Source organism: Mytilus galloprovincialis, chromosome 10, assembly GCF_965363235.1.
Source record: "Mytilus galloprovincialis chromosome 10, xbMytGall1.hap1.1, whole genome shotgun sequence".
Lineage (NCBI taxonomy): Eukaryota > Metazoa > Mollusca > Bivalvia > Mytilida > Mytilidae > Mytilus > Mytilus galloprovincialis.
The window spans coordinates 4,820,355-4,837,561 of NC_134847.1; positions in this window are offsets into that span (position 1 = coordinate 4,820,355).

The window sequence follows — 17,207 nt, forward strand, 5'->3', positions numbered from 1 at the left end:
AGTTAGCTGTAGAAACAGGTACGATGTATACATAATACAGGCCCTCCTTCTGTTGATTAGTATTTGTTCAGTTTACTGGTATAGTGAACCTTTATTGGAGAAAAATCACTCTTTCGGTCAACTCGATTAACAAATTTAAGAAAGTGATTTCGATAAAATATACCATAATGTATCGCCTTAAAAATTCAGATGCTGTCTTTGTTTAATGACACATCTTTAAAATTTTCATTAAAAATTCGAAGTCCCTTTAAAGTGCACATGTGATATGAATATTTACTCAAGGCAAATTTCAGGTCAAACGATAAAAAGGTTGAACTTAGACCTTGACCTTGCTATTTAACGTATTCTTTTATCTTTTGTTTTGACATATCTGTTTGTCAAAGCCATTGTTTAGGGCGCGGGTAAGTAATTTGACTCTAGAATCATCTGACAGGTATTCTCTTTGATGTTTACCTGTGATCACAACCTCGTTTTATCTACCTTTATAACGATGTACCCATTTATATTAAAAGATTTGAAGACATTGAAAAGATTTACACTAATTTGTCTATTTAAATCTGTCTTTGTTTTATGAAGCATGTCCCAATGACTTGACTAATTTATCAGTATCTAGAGTAGAAAATAGTCAGTAATTATGTAATGACTCCTTGAGTATGTAAATAAAGGGAAAGTAAAATAGTATCTATATTATCTATGCGTCTGATCGTCTTGTACAGGTATATAGGTATTCTTTTGATGTTGTTATCTTGTCATTTTCGCTGGTTATTAGCTGAGAACTCACGCAATAAACGTATTGGTACTATAGATCTTTAAACTTACTATTTCACAATGTTGACTAAGATTGCCTTTCCATCAGGTTATTATATGAGGCTTCAGATGAAATCTAGCCTGAATGTGCTACCTATTTAGTGAGGTACAAGACTGTATTATTTGCTCAATGATTTAACTTGATATAGTTTATCTAACACTGGTAGTCATCCTATGAATAGCTTTTTTTTCTTTTCTTTTTTTTGCTATTTTTATAGTTATTCTTTTTGATTTATGTGTGTATGTGTTTTTTACATGTCTTTTATGATTGAAAGGCCACACACATCTAAACGGTTGATGATGATTGTGCTACGTTGCATCAGCGTAAAGATAATTCTATTCGGACTTCCATCTGTATGAAATAGACAACGTCCTCATATACGGTCTGTATCTTTGACAGTACCTGGAGTGATTGTAGATAGCGGGAGTTAACGACTAGATTATTTGGGTTAGAATAAGTATTGAAGTTGTTGTTCATTGGAACACCTGATCAAATGGTAAAGCTTTGATCTTTTGTGTCTCTCTGAGCGTACTTGATAGTAAGTTATTATAAAGTAACTTGATTAAATAGTTTTTGGTCGGACGCTTGCAAGAAAGACAGACCACGAAAAACATGTATCTTGTATTATATGGAGTCCAAATTTTCACAAATGAGAGAAATTTAAATAGATTCTGAAGTTCATTTCCTGTTTTGCCTTTCAATTTGTATCTCTATGAAACCTGCGCATTTATAATTGATTCCATGTGAACATGTATCATATGCTTTATAAAGACGTGGGTAATGAGTGGAATAACGGGTGTAATTTAACATGAACATTTGGGGTTTTGAACATACTAAACATCCAAATTTATTTCATTATGTAAATTATCTTAAATTGATTTGAAATCAAAATGGAAGAATTCATCCTTTCTATTCTGTTCCATGGGAAAGTTAATATTATTACATCTTTAGGTAGGGAAAGTATGCAATATATAATATAGTCTGTATAAATATCCAACTGTTAAAATCACTTCACGAGTAAGTTTCACTACGACCACTATAGAAATGGGAAGTAAATTTACATATGCATGCGGTCATCTTATTCTGTCTGTGTGTCACCTGCAGGTGAAAGGTTCCATTATTGTCAATCAACACTGCTTGATGAATAAGGAAACTGTATTAATAATTTCTACAGATATTCACCACAGCATGTGTCGGGGATGGTTACCTTCTCGTATCATTATATAGATTGTGCTCGAATTTTGCCAATATCTTATAACTTTGTTTAAAGAAAGTTCAACCAGTTCTTCATGTGGTTTAGCTAGCTATAAAACCAGGTTCAATCCACCATTTTTTACATAAGAAAATTGCCTGTACCAAGTCAGGAATATGACATGCAGTTGTTATCTATTCGTTTGCTGTGTTTTGAACTTTTGATTTTGCCATTTGGTTTCGGACTTTCCTTTTTGAATTTTCCTCGGAGTTCAGTATTTTTGTGTTTTTACTTTTTATAAAAATGTTTCAAATTTGGAATTTTGGGTCATCAGTGCTCTTCAACTGCGATTATTTGTATACATGATCTCATATGTTTTTAATCATGTCATGTTCCCCCGTTGAGCCGTCTGAGTGAACAAAGTTTGTCAGCATAAAAATCGACCTTCAACATTGTTATATATATATTTTTTCTTTCCCAATTTATATCACCAGCAATTAATGCGAATACAGCATTGCAAGCTTCGTCTGGTATTTTCTTCTTACAATATGCTTTGTACTTTCAGAGAAAATATCATTTTAACACGAAGTTGCGTTCATAAAGTTTAGATTTGAAATATTGTAAAAATTAAGGACATAAATCTTCATATACGAGTCTGAATATTGATGTTTCTCCGTGTAAAATAAAATAATACCGTATAATAAAAGACTTTAATATCATTACATAAAATCCTATATTAAAAACTGTAGGAGAATTATTGTGTATAAACGAAACCTGTTTCCTTACCGACTGTGAGAAAAACAATTTTCATACATAATTCAGCAGATCCATACATATAATAGTTATTATACTTTATAATGCATGCAAAACTGTTGTATATATTCATATTAAAAATTGTTTATCTGGCATATTAAATACAAATCTGTATTCAATATTACAAACCAGAAAAACCATTTTAATGGCACAGGCAGACACTTGACGCTTAGGTGGCCATTATATTATCATTATCAAGGTATACAAAGTGCATATGGGAAAATATTTGTAGATAACATTCGTAACCTGGTGACATTACTCTCAAGACGTTACATATTTGGTAGCAGATGCGAAGAAAATTCTTAGATGATGTTTTTTATTTTTTTCATTGGTGGCATGAAGATGCATCTTTTGTCGAAAAAAGACCATGTAAGCTGACACATGTATACGTTCAATTATTATAAACCCCCTCATGAAAAATCAAAATAAAACCAAAACAAACAAAATAAACAATACACTTGTACACAAACCAAATAAACAAGACACTTATACACAAACCAATAAACAATACACTTATACACAAACCAAATAAACAATACACGTATACACACACCAATAAAAGAACGCGTTTTATTTCTACTGTTTATGCCCCAACAGAATGTACAAGAGTTTTGAGATAAGCACACTAGCATTATCGTATTCTATTAAGATTTAAGCGGCTATATTGGTCACTGCATTTTTCAACACTTAAACATAACCCATACAGTATAGTAAGCTATGACAGGTCCCGACATGACACTGAAAAGGTAACAACCAAAACTTCATTTGACATGGCTGTGTAAAAGCAGAACTTACGAACAAACTTCAGATCAGCTAAAAATAGCTTGACTCATATGATCGTCAGGAAATATGCCCCAAAAAATAACAAAAAGATTACAGACACAAAGTGGTTTTTTTATCCAGTAGCGTTTACATGCCTGTACAAGTATATTTTCATGCAGCTACTTTTACTGAGGACACCCGTTGGGCTATGAAGTATGTACAGAAACAAAGCAGCACCCGTGTGGTTGGACTCATTTGTAACTGAGCTAAGAATAGGAAGATAAGGGATGATTGCAAATGAGACAACTCCCTCCCCTACCAGAGACCAAATGAGACAACTCCCTCCCCTACCAGAGACCAAATGAGACAACTCCCTCCCCTACCAGAGACCAAATGAGACAACTCCCTCCCCTACCAGAGACCAAATGAGACAACTCCCTCCCCTACCAGAGACCAAATGACCGAGAGTCTAACAACACTATTCTGTAAAAATGGCGTGGATGTAAACAACTTCAGGTCACGATACGGCCTTTAACAATGAACAAAACCAATACCTCAGAGTCAGCTACAAAAAGCTCTGACGAAATAATGGACAATTTAAAAGTGAAACCCAACAGCTTGATTTTTGACAATACAATCAACGAAAAACAAATATGTCAGACAGCTACTAAGTAAAACTATTTGACTTCTTTTTTTTTTTATAGTAGAATGGATAGTATATGTTTGACATAAAGTGGATATAATAAAAGACGTCGCACGTTTCCCCTTGTATGGCTTTTAATTTGACATTAAAGAGACGAAAAAACATGCAACACTCAAAGAAATTCATTAAATACAGTTCTACACTATTTTGACATTTTTATTATCCTATAGTGCAATTTTAACATTTTTGCAGCTAAGAGGGTTTCAAAAATAAACGTGCCGTCAGTCTTAACAAACTTACATGTATATTTTGATAAAAAGGTGACGTAACGTGACACTTTACAAGATCTTTTGATAGATCTGCAGGTTTTTGATTTCCACGGCTGATTCTCATAATAATATGTCTTTAAAAAGTAATAAAGCGAAAGGTTGCTGTTTTCCCTACAATAGATATGACCTCATTTATAATGCGGTCACGCTTAGAAAATATCATAACACTCTGTTATTCGATAATATCTTTATATTTTATTCACACCTGAAAAACTTATTTGGCTTGTAAAGAAAACCCCAGCTGGAGGGGTTTGTGTAGCAAGTACGTGTTGTGAATTGGCAATTTTATATTAACATTTTATTTTTGCCAATAAGATAGGGAAATTACATGCCCCTATATCGATATATATTAATACTTATGGGTAAACGAAAAGAGCAGGGCGTTTCGTAATTATTATTTGTGTACGTTACCTAATATATTCAAACTTTTACCGTGAAAAGTTAAAATAGGAATATATAATCAGTTTGGACGAGTGTGTATACAAAGCCCGAAGGTTTGTATTTGTGATATGCATCTTCCATACATTATGGTATAATTCATGTGATGATTTTAATACCCACTCATTATAAAGTCAAATTAAGACAGTATTTCATAAAGTTATATTTTATTTTCGAATAAATTAGTACAAACCTTGAAAGGTATGAACCAGAAAGATTTTAATAACATCTCAACGGAAATAAGACAATAGGTTGATGATAAAAATATTCTAGTAATGGAAAACAAATGCCACTGCTGAACTATAAAATAACATATTGTTTTGTCAATTACCATCTTATTCAATAAATCATATAGTAATAATAGGCTAGGGTGTCTTATTTATTTCAATACAAACATTCGAAAAATAAAATTTATGACAAGAAAAAATATTTTTATTTTAATTTTAGTTAATGCTAAAAAAATGAATGTTAACTGTCTGTATATATACACTTAAGACATTGTAAGAATAAGAAGACTTTTATTGAAATAGAAAATTTCCAGATGTGTTGTTAATAACTCCGTTGTATTGTATTCATTACATTTGGAAAAGGTACACAAACATATCTAAACGTTTCACTTATTTGGACTCCAGTCCTCGCTCACAAAGCTGGATCTTTCGTCAGCGATTAAGGTTATGAACTGACTAGATACAATACAACGTTGCATATTACTGTATTGAGTAAACAGAACCCGTTTTTAATAGTACCTAAGAATTTAAATAAAAAGATTGACTGACATTATTCAGGAAAAATCAAATCTTAAATAGTATAAAAGTTGTTTTTTATTCTTTGTAACCAAAGACTTTCTAATCTAACCTTATCATAACCTCAAAAGCACGTGCACAAATGAAAAAATAATTTCAAGCAAAAATAAACGAATAAAACAGCTTGTGTTGTGTGTTTTTAGAATTTCTTTTTCGTAGGGAAAGTTGAAATCAATAATAATTTCCGCTTTAAACGTTTATTACTTATCATATGATATGATACCAACAGCTTGTTTTTGTTAACACTGGAGCAACCTGTGGTGTCTATAGGAACATATTTCCTTTGATAATTCATTTGACGATGGTGTTCTCCGTAACGAAGACGTAATATATCACAATTCGTCGAAAAATGCTGATAAAATGAAAAGAGAATTCCCAAAGAGTTTTCAAGATATGCCTGGTATTATAATCAGTATAGATCATCTTCTAGAATATTTCTTACTTTCTCGTTTTCGTTATCTTGGTCAAAGAATAAATGTTTAATTTTGTTTTAATAGCCCCGCATATTATGTCTTTTTTCGAAATGTATATGTAAATTTTTTAATTGCTGTTTTTCAATTGACTATTGTCACGAAAATTAATTTTTATACTAATAATGACAACATCTTCACCAGAAATAACCCTGGTGTCTAAATGAAACAACGATGTTATACGATGACAACATTATCACAGACTATCGTTGACGTCAAAATCAATTCATAATAACTGACGATGTCAAAATTATCACTGAGCTATCTTTGACGTCTAAAAGAGTTCATCGTAATGTTTACGGTGATCATAATACTAACATTGGCGTTTGAATGAGACAATGATTATTGACGATGACAAATAAAGGCAGCTGTAGTATACTGCTAAGGTAGCAATACACAGTTAGAAGTTTAGTTTCGCATTATGGCCCCTGTGAATTTTTTAAATATGAAACTTTTTGTACAATAAAATTGATTTTTAGATAATTGAAGAATAATATAGCCTTCTTAGTGGGTTTAGATGAACATTAAGATTGTTTTTAACATGTTTTATAGGCCATTTGTATGATTGACAGTCCGTATTTTCCTATCCATACCGTTCATAGGTCCATACATTATTGTAGTGTTTATCAACAAAGATTTTGCGCTCGATCTTTTCAATTCAATTTTATGGAAAAACGAGCAGATAAGCATATGATTTTTTTGGGACCACTTGATAGATATAAACCTATGGATTCAGGAAAGGTATTACTGTAATTGATTGAAATTTTCCTTTAGACCAAATTTCGGAGACTTTTATGACATGTTCACCCCCCCCCCCTTTTTTGCTGTATTTTGTATCTAAGAAATGCAGATTGTTGCCATGGTTACACCCAAGAGGGATTATATTTCACCCTTATGACCATTAGAAATCAAATCTATGGAAGATTCTCTTTCTAGAAGTATATACATGCATAACACACATATAAAGCCCTCTTTGTTAGACAGGAGGGGAAAGAGGGTGTTTAAAAATTATGAGTGTCAATTTTAAGTTTTTTTCCTAACTGTGTATTGCTACCTAATCGAATTTCATAACTTGAATCGCTTGAGAAAATAAGAAATCCAGGCTACAAACTAAAACTGATGGAAACATCATCAGATATAAGAGGAGAACTACGACACAACAGAAACATAACACTTAAATGTAACACACACAGAAACGAACTATAATATAACAATGGCCATTTCCCTGACTTGGTACAGGACATTTAAAAAAATATGGTTGAACCTGGTATTGTGGCTTCCCAAACCTCCCGCTTGAATGGCAATGCTAAATATAACACTAAAATGACAACATTATATGACAGGACTTCAATACAAATAAATTGGAAAATATATATATGAGAGAAACACACAAATAATAGCTATCTAAAGGTACTAGTACCAGGTTTATAAATAAATACGCATGACGCGCGATCATCTACACAAGACTAATCAGTGACGCTCAGATAAAAAAAAGTTGGAAAGCCAAATAAGTACAAAGTTGAAGAGCATTGAGGACCAAAAGTTCCAAAAAGTTGTGCCTAATACGACTTAGGTTTCCTGTCTCGGATAAGATCATCCTTTGTAGTTAGAATAATTCATATTTTTGCAAACAGTAAACTTATAAAAATGACTATATAATAGATATACATGATAACACCAACATGTTCATAGAACTAAATTTGACGTCTAAATGAGTTCATGATCATTAACGATGACAGCAATATCACAGAACTAACTTTTCAGTCTTAATTAGACCATGATCATTGACGATGCGTGACAACATTATCACTTAGCTAGCTTTGACGTCTAAACGAGTTCATAGTAATATTAACGGTGACAAAATTACAATCATACTAACATTGACGTTTAAATGGAACCATGATCATTGACGATGACACCATTTTCATAGAGCTAACTTTGACATCTTAATGAGTTCATGATAATTGATGATGACAAAATTATCACTGAGCTAGCTTTGGCGTCTAAATGAGTTCATGGTAATATTAACGGTGACAAAATTATCATCATACTAACATTGCTGTTTAAATGAGACCATAATCACTGACGATGACATTATTAACATAGAACTAACTTTGACGTCTAAATGAGTTCACGGTCATGGGCGATGACAACCTTATCACAGAGCTATCGTTGACGTCTAAATGAGTTCATTATCAAGACGATGGCAACACTTTCAACGATCTACCTTTAACGTTTCAATGATATCGTTATCATTGACGATGACATAATTAACACAGAACTAACTTTGACGTCTAAAATGAGTTCATGATCATTAATGCTGACAACATCATTACAGTACTAACTTTGACATTTAAAAGAGACCAATATCACTGACGATAATTTAGTCCTGGTATCTATGATGAGTTTATTTACATCATACTCCCCAGAACTAACTTTGACGTCGAAATAAGTTCATGATCACTGACTATTATCGACGAATGACATACCTCCTAACAAAAACAATATTCTCATGTTTCTAATTGTGATAGGGAGTTTTGATGTTAAATATTTTTCATAATTTCCACTAGAATTAGCTTTGAAACCGTAATCCTTGTTAATAGCGAAAATAAAAATGTAAAGAATTGTGATTAATTCTACTTCATAGAAACTATAGATTGGAAAGACTAGTTAATATACACTAATTAAAATTTGACATGCATTGATAAATCGACGAGGAACCGTACCGAATGAAATCTGGATGATTTGAATTGGAAATGCATCCCAGCACATGGTCTTCAGCGAAGTAAAATCAATCTGTAAATGTATTTAACATTTGCAATGCATATTTCTGTTTCACTTTCAGTCCCCTAGCTAATTCTGATATTTCGTGGGTCCAATGAACCGTGAAACGTACCGAAATCGGAACCGAAAGAAAACGTGGTGATTTACAACACATGAGGAGATACATCCTGTTGAGACTATCGTCCCCACGGATCTTCTCGTCTCAATCTGATTTAACCGTTAATAAATCATCAGAGCGATTTACTATGTATTACGTTCGTTCTTTATCTGTTGTATATGTAATGATTTTTTTCCTTTGATCTGCAGCATGTGTTCATGGCGTAATAATCTCCTATATGGAATAATATCATGTATCTAATTGCTCATTGTAGCTGAACGTGTTTTCATGCAAAAGTGGTTTATTTAGTTAAGCTTATTTTTTAGCTGTAATAGAACGGGTTTTGTGGATTAAAAGTATCAATAATTGCTAGAAATGGTCAACTGGTGCTAATCATTTACCCAGAATTGCGGTATATCCTTTTGCCAAGAATAGATTTTTGAAGTATTATTCAATCGACGTGTTTTGTTATTTATGTTTTGTTGTTATTATATTTACTCCGAAAACGCTCTTTATGATGTCTCGTGACTGGAAAATACACGCTCAACGTTTTGAGGGTCAACAGTTTGCTTTAAACATCCAATCAAGCATTTCAGATTTCAAGTTTTATTGATGAGTAAAAGAAAATTCTTTCTCAAATATGGTAGTTTTTATCCCCCCTGGGACCCTGTGTCATTATTATTCACATAATGGCCTGTGTAAGCTGATTTTATTTTACGATACTTGTATAAATAAAAACTTGTAACATATGTTAATCTATGAAATTCTTAAACTGCGCACTGCAGTAAATTATCACTTAAATATCGTGCTATGTTATATATTACTGTTGACAAAGTTCTTACTTAGGCCCATATAATATGACAACGATAGTTTAACTTGACAGTCCCATACAAAAACGGTTAGGATCGTAGATATAAGCCTTTGATCTTTACTAATATTAAAGGCTTGTATCTAAAATTGACATGTCTGGTGTGTACTCTCAATGAAGGTGTACTGTAAATTAACGTCCCTCTCAAGGATATAAATAAAGTTTGAAACGATCCTCGTTTACCTGTAGAAAGGTCATTCAGACCGACTTCAAAGGATGAACAAGTGTTTTGCCTAGTTCTTTGTTGAATGTGAAGAGTCTCTTCATATGATGTTATGATGTTGTATAAAAATTAAGATAAGGCTAATAACGATTTTGATTGTTTCGTAGGTTATCATTAATGGTTTAGGGTATAATTCACAAAAGCTTTGAAGGATATAAGTGCTGTTGTTAACGATACTCTGGCATTCATGTCATGAGCAAAGAAAACGACGAAAAAATATTTATGGAAATTTGTTTTACCCTTGCATTTGTACGATTATCCTTTAAATGTTTCGTTTCAAATTTCGATACGACAGATTAAGAATATATTGTTTTATTTCAACTTGGTCATGACATATCTTATGTAAGCCCTGATCTATTGCTCATTTAATATACTATGTAGAAAAAGGTTTATCAAATGTTTATTAAATAAATGCACAATTATACCCCAATGGGGTTGAAGGCCTACATAAACCAACAAAATAATTTTACAATACATCATTTATCACTACATGTTCTTGTAAACGTATGACATTTTCGACATAATCCATTCTCAATATTATAGAACACATTTTAACATTTAAAAAATGTCAAAATTTAGTTCCAAGTAATCGTATATAGTCCAAAAACAAAGGTTTTCGTTCAAGAATGGTTCGACTTTAATGAGTATATTTAATGATTATTTTAATTGATTTTGTCCGTTACTATATATAAATATAATTATGTATATCTTTAGACAATGAAATATCTATGGGTTAGGCTTAGTTAATGTACTTGGAAGTGGATGAAGGTCAATTGCAGTTTCTCGTTAATTTTTCTAAAGTCTATACAAAAGCAAGTGTATCGGTCAGTTATTCTATTACCATTTATGTTATAATATTTGTTTCATAATCTACAGTTAAATAATGATTAAATGCTTTGTATACTTTTATAGCTAATGAAAAATATAATTCATTAATCTGGGTTTGTTTTTTAGAATTCTATTGTTTCAAAGCCATTTAAATTACATTAAAACATTTTTATATACATTTTCGTAAAAGTGCTTTCAATTTTGTACTTTTCAACATGCTGATGTAGTTATTGTATGGAATTAAGTTTCTCTCAAAATGCAATAATGGTTTCCAAACATTTTAATATAAAATAATGTTGTTTGTAAAATTAATATTTATTACTTGACGTGATAAAAATGTTTCATTATACGTTACTGGTCTAGTAAAGTCATACATGAAGGGTTATATCTTATATTGAAAGGATATGAAGTATTGTTCCCGCGATGAATAAATTGCTGGAGAGATATTAAATGAAATTAATCAATGAGCCAAGATGAATTTGTAATATTCTCGTACTAGATATTAAATGGTACCTCTCATTAACTTCCATGTTACTAAATACCAAACTGATGATCATTAACCATAACCTGTTACGGTCCAATTTTAAATCACTTTTCCATTCCGCTTCAGTACACTTTCAATCATATCGTATTCAGGAACTAATGTTCCGTGAATGAATAGTTGTTTGGAGAAAAATTTGTAAATACAATGGCTTTAGACGTCTAAAGTGTTTGACTTTTTGAGACAATATGTCACCCTCAGTTATTATTTGATGATTGCAAATTCTAAATTTTAACGCATGATCATATCTTTGATGTGGGGAAATGAGTTTTAAGAATCACCCACAGTAGGGACATGGTTAATGGATTTGTCTTCGTAACAATTAAACCAAAACAGTAATAGCAATTTTATGTACATCGACAACAACGTGTAAAATGCCCTAGACACAACATTTTTTTTTAAATTCTGGCGGTTTAAATTAACTATATAAAAAAGGCGAAAGATTCAAAAGGGAAATTCAAACTCATAAGTTGAAAATCAAATGATAACACAGGCAACAAACAAAAAAGATCGAAAACCAAACCATGTATTCCAAACACAGCATGGAATCTTAAAGACTAAGCAATAAGAACTCACATAAATTCGGGGTGATATCATGTTATTCGGAAAAACCTGGTTGTAGGTCTAATTTGATAGGTCACATTTGAGGTAAAAAGGATACTAATCATGTGTCAACTACTTGCCAATTGAAGTACAGGCCGTATGTTCACTTATGTTATAAACTAATTGAACGAATGAACAATATGAACAAGGCAAGTAAAAACTGATGTAAATGCAGTGGTTCTATTAAAAACAAATCAAATTTAAGGTTTTTCCAAATATTTAAGTAACAAATTAATTATAGTCTAAATTGTTTGTTTTTTTAATTAATTTCACCGCGATGATTTCTTTTAATATCAGAAATGTACACGTGTTCCATTACGACTCTTTTACCTTTAAGATAAAATAGAAGTGACCGTCATTCATTATAAATAAAACGTGTCTATATTTCATACAGAGAGATTTACGTAGGATATATACTTTACTAACATTTCTAAAACCTCTGTAACACTCTCATTTGATATGTCAAAATTTCATGCCTACAGGACTTGAGAAAAAAATGAAAGGTTTTAACGTTAAGCCCTTTGAACACAGAAATTAATATTCTTCAAGTATTTGTGTATCAGAACAAGCAAGATAACGAATAGGTTAATACAGTCGGTTTTCTGCTGATTTCGTGTCAAACAATTTACCAACCAAACTTCAAATTTGTATTAAATATACACTAGAAATAAATAATAGTCTAGACTTTTTTGTCTGCAGTGTTTTCTAATCAGTGAATAAAACTGTATAACTTGAAAGACATTTTGTTCAACAAATATTTAGCTAATTCTAAACGATGATAACATTTATTTATTTATTCATTTTTTGTAATATGGTTTTTATCTAACTAATTACTTCACTAATCGTATGTATATCAAGTGATCGTATTGAAAATAAAATCGTTCTTAGTAAAGATACATTCAGAAGATTTTTCGGACGAACGAATTTTTTTAATCTGTATGTCCATTAACAATAGTGTGTCGAGAAAGAGATTTTCAGTATATTGAAGTAGGGTCTGCTTACTTTTTCGGAGCACCTAAGATCAACCCGTAGGGGTTCGTGTTACTCAGTCTTTTTTTTTATGTTGGGTTTTGTGTACTTATGTTTGATTGTCTTCGTCTTATAAGCTATGGCGTTATCAGTTCATTTTCGACTTGTGGGTTTGGATGTCACTTTATCCTCTGCCTCTCTTTTTGTAACATATAAAAAAAGGATCTTTCAATTATAAATAAACACAAAAACACATCCAGAATTAAAACTCAGAACCCATATATCATTCCAACAAAAAATTATTGTTTGGGGTTTAACGCCACCTTCAGCACTATTGATTATAGAGGAAACAGAATCAAGCAGGAAGAGAGACATATTGGTTCCATGAACGATATTAAGTAGCATTATGCTGTCAAATAATGATCTCTTTCTGTTTAACCAAAAACAAAAAGACATAAATAAGAATCTGAATGTGATCTACAGCAAAAAAGATAAGACAAAATGTCAAAAAAAGGCCCAATTGAAAACAAAATACCAAGAAGAAAATCATAGTGGATGCTTAAATATAACAACTAATAAAAGTCAAACACAAATTTAGAAAAATGACATAAAAATTAAAGAATACAGCAAGAAAGTCCCCTTTCAGAGCCTCGTAGATAGTTTGAAATACAGAGTTTAGGTACATGTAGATGATTCACTAATAACCATTAACGGGAAAGGCATAAATTTCCGTATATAGCGCTAATGTTTACAACAGATAGTTTTATTGAATACACATTGCTACTATCAGTATTTCAATCGCAGACGTGATACGAGAAACTGGTAGACATGCAATACTAAACGACAAGCTATTACATAAGAAATGAATTTTAATTACGGAATCGATATTGCTGTGCTGTTTAAGATAAAATGTTCTTCCGTCTACTAGCTTTTTAATTGTTCAGTATATCATTAGGGTGTTTCATTTGATTGTTTCACACTTGAGCTGCCGAGGATAGGTTTATATTTTTAACGTTTTGCTTCATTATGATTTTATTGAACCTTATTGTCATGGGAGGAGATGATTAAAGAAACAAAAAGAAATTGTTATGATGCTATTCATAAATATTTCAAAAATAAGAAATCTCATCGTTCCGGTTTGCTACGTTTTTAGAAAGAAACCGTATTGGAGACTACATACACTGTTCAGAATTTTATAAAAGACTTTAAGACATTAATAAAAAGTATGTATGATGTAATGGAAGTGTTTCCGGTTGAGAAAATAAAATAGGTTATTAGTGCTCTTGTCTCTGTTCACACTACTTACTACAGAAAAGTCAATACGACACCGGCCATTCAATTGTGTGTGGAAAAGAGGGGTGGTTGGTGACAATGGGTATTTTTTACTAAGAGGACCACATTTTTCGACCTTAATCGATAAAAAATATGAAAGTATTGTTCAATAAGATACAGGAACGAACCCAAAATTGTACTGCCCCTAATTTTCATCGGAAACAACTATTCTATTCAATTTCCTTCTAAAACAAATTCTTTGTTTCCCGGAAATTTAGAATATTAATCGATAAAAACGACCTTGCCCTATGCAAAAGTTGAAAGGTCGTCATACTAGTGCTTTGACATATGTAATACGCACTAAGGGACGACATCAAAATTTCAACGAAGGATAAAAAACTTCATTCATATCGTTTTTTCACTAACCCCCTACCCCTCTCTTAACATAATTTGGGAAAAATTGATTGACCAATAAGGATATGTGTAAAATCGATGTAAATTTATACAAAACCTGCAACAATTTGACCCCCACCCCCAAATATTTGAATTAAGTTTTTTATCCTTCATTGATTTTTTATGTCGTCCCTAAACAAATGAAATAATGATTCTGAGTCAGCACGTTCAAATAAATACTGAATGTCTTTAATAACTCTTTTCTCGAATTGAAAAGACTTGTATTACAGTTCAGCGAATGCATGTTGCTTTTGAAAACGATATTTAAAAGACGCCATTAAAACTTATTTGTTTTTAAAGCAGCAACTCAGTGCAGAGTTAACAGGAAGATAACTAAGCACGTAACTAACAATAATACTATGACGTTATCATCAAAGACCATCGTCTTTAAAATGAAAATGTCTCGCTATTTTATATTTTTGTAGCCGGTTGTTTTAACATTTACCAGATAAACTTGATTCTTTTTCCGTACAAAATCAATATAAAGAAGGATCAAACGAAACTGTTCATTGATGTAGATGTTTAATAAAACAAGATATTTTTATTGATTTGAGAAATGCATTGTTTATTTACATAAGCAGTGATATCTAAACCAGTACATCATAGGAATCTGCGTTTTTCATTCATATTTATTATCACTATAGATTTCCATGAAAGACGCTAGTTTTGTGATTGAATCTGATTAAAATAAACTTTCTAATACATATGCAACCACAAAAGTATACAATCTAGCTGTAATTCAGTTACTGAAGACCACACATAAGCCTCGATATCAATGCACAAATCACTCTTTCTCTCGCATTTGAGTATGTTTTAATTTAGTCTTATTTCTTCTAGCGTCGTGAATGTCATTAGTATGTTTTCTCAATTCATTTTACACATAATAAAAAAAAGACGTTTCGAGCAGACGATAACAAATATAAAGAATCATATACCACGTGCCGTTGATAGCTTTGCTGTTCTGTGTAAGCAAAGGATCCGTGTTTAAGACCGAACTTTGAATTATTCTGGTTTACTTTTACAAATTGTGAATTGGATGGAGAGTTGTTTCATTTGCACTTATTATCTAGTAAACTTAAAATATACATTAAAATGCGGTATGGGCTTTGCTCATTGTTGAAGACCGTATGTTCACTTATTCTATAGTATTCTATAGTTGTTAATTTCTGTGTCAGTTAGTCTCTTGTGGAGAGTTGTCTCATTGGAAATATACCACATCTTCTTTTTTATATTTGAAAGACCTGCCATGAACGGTAATTTTAGTTCCTCTGTTTTTTCGCTCTAAGTTTTATTGACGTATCTTTTAAAAGTGAGTTTTCCTATGCGAAGAGTAATATAACATGGTAGCTGCATGGCACTTATTACCGTTAAATTGTATTTAGACAATCTATAAACTTAGTACAAATCCGAACGATTGAGCGAAATTTTGCAATCTCAATACGGTCTGACTGTAAAGTTCTTTTCAATGTTAATGGCGCAGCATACTTTAGAGAGAACGTTGAAGTACCATTCACTTAAGGGGTATATGACCACTCGAAGATCAAAGAGCATTTTATATCATTTTAACATATGATACTGATAATAACAAAGAAATTATCGCATAAAATATAGCATGTTAGTGGTTTGAATTATTACATTCGTACAGAGCTATACAGGTTTATTCTCGTACAAATGCACTATATAATTCAATAATGGCACATTGCACTGAGACTAATAACTATATTCATCCACAACGGTACCGTTTCTATAGAAGTAATAAAAGTTATAAACACGTGCCGATTCCGTCTGTTTGAAAAGACTCGTTTAAATTTGTAAGTTTCGTACATAAACTTAAGGAACACTTTATCATTTTGTGATATGTTTATTTTTTGGGGATAAAATTTAAAAACAATTACAATAAAAAACTGTTTCTGCAAATTTTATGTTTGACTGGATTTTTTACGCTTACAGTTTAGAAATCGAAAGACAGCGTTGAAAGAGCGCAAACCTCTTGTAGATAAGTATGCGTTAACTTTTGGCGGTTTTTGTTATATACTGGAGACGGTTATGATTCCACGTTCATGCTTTTGTACATTTGTTTTGGAATTGAAAGATTTTAATGGCGGTATATCATGAAATCTTCATGATAAAGATAAGTAAAAACAATGTTAGTAGTGATGTGTAGTTAAAACGTGTAGATGATGCAGGTAAATAAAAAAGTGATCATATTGACGGTATATCCAAAGGTCTTCCCGATGGCGGTATATCAAAAAGTCTTTTTGATAACGGTATATTCAAAAGTGTTCCTTATGACAGTAAATCAAATTTGTGT